The sequence below is a fragment of the Brassica napus genome, unplaced genomic scaffold (genome assembly GCF_020379485.1).
Source record: "Brassica napus cultivar Da-Ae unplaced genomic scaffold, Da-Ae ScsIHWf_1730;HRSCAF=2360, whole genome shotgun sequence".
Classification (NCBI taxonomy): Eukaryota; Viridiplantae; Streptophyta; class Magnoliopsida; order Brassicales; family Brassicaceae; genus Brassica; species Brassica napus.
Genome location: NW_026015148.1, coordinates 25,001 through 30,000, shown reverse-complemented (window position 1 = coordinate 30,000; position 5,000 = coordinate 25,001).

Sequence of the window (5,000 nt, the reverse complement as noted above, 5' to 3'; positions counted from 1 at the left end):
TCCTATAATATTCAGGTCGTCCACATAGACAGACATGATCACGTAGCCCTTGCTGTCAAACTTCTTTATGAATATACATGGACTTATTGGATCATTCTTATAACCCTCTTTCACTAGGTACTCGGATAATCTATTGTACCACATTCGACCTGATTGCTTTAAACCATATAAGGCTTTGTTCAACCTTATGCAATGTTGTTCTCGAGAACCTTTCTTGTCTTTGAGCTCAATGCCCTCTGGAACTTTCATATGTATCTCATTATCCAGTGGTCCGTATAGGTATGCAGTTACTACATCCATTAGGCGTAAGTCAATGTTTTCTTTCACTGCCAGACTGATTAGATATCTCAGTGTAGTTGCATCCACCACAGGGGAGTAAGTCTCCTCATAATCTATTCCAGGTCTTTGGGAGAATCCTTGTGCTACAAGCCGTGCTTTGTATCTCACTACTTCTCCTTTCTCGTTTCTCTTCCTTACAAAGACCCATTTGTATCCCACTGGTTTGACATCTCTTGGTGTCAATGTTATAGGGCCAAAAACGCCTCTCTTTCTCAATGATTCTAACTCCACGTTAATAGCTTCTTTCCACTTGATCCAATCTGATCTTAGCATGCATTCTTGTATGGACGTGGGTTCTAGATCCTCATCTTTATCCATGATCTCAAGTGCTACCTTGTATGCAAATAAATCATCAACGTTGATATCTTTTCTGTTCCATTGTTTCCTGGACATTACATGGTCTATAGAGATCTCTTGGTTGTCCGGCTCTTGTGTCCCGTGAAGCCCAGCGTCCCGGACCTCACTTTGAGGAACGGCCGGATCATCGGGTGTGGCCGGTACGCATGGCTCGACCGTCTTGGTCGGCTCGACCGGTCCATCTATGTCCTGGACGGTTTCCTTGATGCTCTCGGATCCAGCACCTCTCTTGGACTTCCGAGGCTGTTTGTCTTTGGAACCAATTGGTCTACCACGTTTTAAACGTTGCTTAGACTCTGTAGCCACTTGACATTGTCCATCTTGGACGTTCAATCTTATGGGTGCATTACAAGCCGGGTTGTGTGATATTGTCATTCTATTTGGGTCAGCAAATGTATCTGGCAACTTGTTAGCTAGCTCTTGTAGATGTATAATCTTTTGGACTTCTAGATCACAATCTCTAGTCCGAGGATCTTGCCAAGATGTTGATGGTCTAAACCATTCTAAATCTTTTGAAATCAACCGGCTGTTATCTCCCCCTAAGGACGGATATGTGGACTCATCAAACTGTGAGTCTTCGTATCTGGCCTTAAACAAATCACCGGTTGTTGGCTCAAGATACTTTATAATGCTTGGGGAATCATATCCTACGTATATTCCCATCCTCCTCTGTGGTCCCATCTTAGTTCTCTGTGGTGGAGCAATTGGAATGTAGACGGCACATCCGAATGTCTTGATGTGGGACACGTCTGGCTCATGACCCGTAAGTAGTTGGGATGGTGAATATCTATGCTCACTAGATGGCCTGATGCGAATCAGTTCAGATGCATGTAAAACCGCATGTCCCCATGCTGATACCGGAAGTTGAGACTTCATAAGCAGTGGCCGGGCTATCAGCTGGATACGTTTAATGAATGATTCGGCCAAGCCGTTCTGTGTATGGACATGTGCCACGGAGTGCTCTATTCTTACCCCCATGGACATGCAATATTCATTAAACGCTTGGGACGTAAACTCACCAGCATTGTCTAGACGTATAGTCTTAAGAGGGAAATCTGGAAAGTGTGCTCTCAGCCTTATCATTTGGGCAAGCAGCCGTGCAAAGGCTAGGTTCCTAGTGGATAGTAGGCAGACATGCGACCATCTGGTCGATGCATCAATGAGGACCATGAAGTATCTAAACGTCCCACAAGGTGGGTGTATTGGTCCACATATATCTCCTTGAATCCTTTCCAGAAAGTTTAAGGTTTCTTTGTTAACCTTGGCTGGTGATGGCCTAGTAATGAGTTTCCCTTGTGCACATGCTGCACATGTGAGATTTTTATATGGGATCACTCCTTTGATCATGTGCCCTTGTGAATTCATTATCAACTTTCGCATCATACTTGTTCCGGGATGGCCAAGCCGGTTATGCCATAAAGTGAATAGCTCGGAGGCATTTGCCTCGATCATACTGATCCTTGCATAGTATAGACCAGTAGACATTGCGGGTATAGATTCTAGGATCTTCTTATTGCCTTTGGTGATCGAAATAATGTTAAGGAACTCCTTGTTTCCTTCTTCCCATGTTTCAAGATGAAAACCGTTCAATCTTATATCCTTGAAACTCAATAAGCTTCTTCTAGAGCTTGGGGAATACAAGGCGGTTTTGATCTCTAGGTGAGTGCCCTTAGGCAACATACATAGGCTTGGCCGTGACCTTCAATCAGGCTAGCCTCACCCGCAATGGTATGTACCTTTGCATTTTGCATTGTGAGATTTATAAAGTACCTTTTGTCTCTAAGTATTGTGTGACTTGTGCCACTATCCACCACAAGTATACTCATCTCATCATTCATTCTATAAATAAAATTTTCTAAACTTTAGAGACTTCATAAGATGTTTAAAACTCTTCTTATTAAAAATGCCATTACATAAAATAAAAACACCAAATCAAAACATAAAGCAATAAGACAATGTGATTCGAAAACTAGTCCTTGAGACAATCGGATGTCTCAAAATCCATTAGGTCATCTTGGTTATCCTTGTCGGATTCATTGTCAGCATCATACCCATATCCTTTGTCCTCATGGACGTTTTCTTGGATCATGTTTGCCTCCGGGTTCTTGTTCTTGAGGCTCTCTTGGTAGAGGTCGCACAAGTGTTTCGGAGTTCTACAGTTCTTGGCCCAATGATTGTCACTTCCGCATCTGTGGCATAGGGACTTGTTGGACGTGTAAGATGGTTTGGATATACCACCTCGTCCGCGGCCGTAGCTGCCTCGACCCCGGCCGTAATTGGAACCACGACCACGGTTATTGTGGTTTCCTTTCCGGCCAGTTGAGTAGCCGTCTCGGCCGTTTGAGTTATCACGTCCACGCCTCTTGAATCCACCACGGCTATTGCCGTATGGTTTCTTGTTGTCTTGGACGAAGTAGGTCTCATTGGGATCCTTCTTTTCAACCTCATGGGCTTCGGGTAGTGGTGCTGTCCCGGCCGGTCTAACTCCGTTACTCTTTAGTAGGAGTTCATTGTTTGCCTCGGCCAAGAGTAGACATGAGATCAGATCAGTATATGTGGCAAAGCCCTTTGTCCTATATTGCTCTTGCAACACAGAATTCGAGTGATTGAAAGTCGTATAGGTCTTTTCAAGCATCATGCTATCGGTTACTTCTTCACCACACAGCTTTAGTATTGAGACAATCTTGAATAGAGCTGAGTTGTAATCATCCACTGACTTATAGTCTAAGAATCTTAGATGCATCCAATCATGCCTTGCTTTTGGAAGCAACACCATCCTGTGGTGATCATATCTATTCTTTAAAGCCATCCAAAGATCTAGTGGATTCTCGATTGTCATGTACTGATCTTTAAGACCATCAATGAGATGATGACGCATAAGGCCTAAGGCTCTGTATCGGTTCTTTTCATTCTCATTGTTGTCTTCGATGATAGTATCACCGAGTCCCTTGGACTTTAGACTAATCCTTGTGTCTAGTGCCCACTGCAAGTAATTGTCTCCGGAGAGATTGAGGGGTGCATAGTCTCTGTTTGCTATTTTCGACATCTGAATCATATTATCATGTAATGTATTAGGTTCACAATATGATCACGTGGCCGCATGATATAAACAAGCTCGGCCACAACATGTCTTACGCATTCATGATATTCAAACAATTCTAGACGACCATGGTGCTATCAATCATGAACCACACGGTTCTATAGGTTTTCTAACAACCTAAACTCGTATGATCTATATGCTGGTCGATCTTGTTTTTAATGCATTACAATATTCGGTTTCATGTAAAACAATCTACCTTATCTTTCTTCTTTTCATAATCCCTAGGGTTTCCAATCTTTGAATTCTTATCAACCTTCTGTTAAGGTTTCAAGGCCTTAAGTATTTTGTGTTCTTAGTTAGATTATTTCAAGAAGAACAATCTAACATTCCTAAACTTCAAAAGTAGGCAAGAAATCAAACAAGCAATATCAATCTTAAAATCGATTTCTAACTTTAGGGTTTAGGGTTTCGATTCCTTCATTAGGGTTTGTCAGATTTCAGATTCAATCAATCAACATACAATTAGGTTCTAGTTTGGAATCGTTTAGCTTTCTAGTTTTAAGACTTTGTCGATTTTAATCTTGTAGTTGCTTTTAGGGTTTCATCAAGAATAAGATTTCCATAATGATGGATTAGGGTTTCGATCTTATTCTATGTTCTCAGATTATGTTCATACCTTAGTTTCGTAGGGGTATAGAACCAGACCTCCTAAGAATGGATGAAACTTCGAGCTGAGGAGAAAGAACGCTTGCTGCCTCCTATCGGGTCGCGGATGTAGTCGGACGCGAGCTGGGAATGGACGCGAGCTGCGAGCTGTTTGCTGGACGGATGCGTTCTTCTTGTGTGCGAGCTGAGGACGCGATCAGGAAGCTGAGGACGTTCGGTCTTGAGGATGTCAAGCTTTTGGAACAATAGAGAACGTCTGGGGTTTAGCTTTGAGTCGCCGGTTTTAGGCTTTTAGGTATCGATTTAGGTCTCAGTTGGTTAGAGGCTATCGTGCTGATAACGTGTTGTAAAAGATGGGGAAATCGTGTGTGTATTTCATTAATCAAAGTGTTCCCTTATATAGGGGATTACAAGATATGGATAAAAGGAAATAGTACAAATCCTTATCCTAAAGTAAAAAGGAAAACCTCTTATAGATAAACATGAAGAGAAAAGGAAACTTCCTAAATCTAAGGTCGGTCCAATGCTTTGGCCGACTCTCTCTCCTTGTGCGGACACGGTCTTGGACTTGGGCCTGGACGCGGTCCGTTCTTCCTTT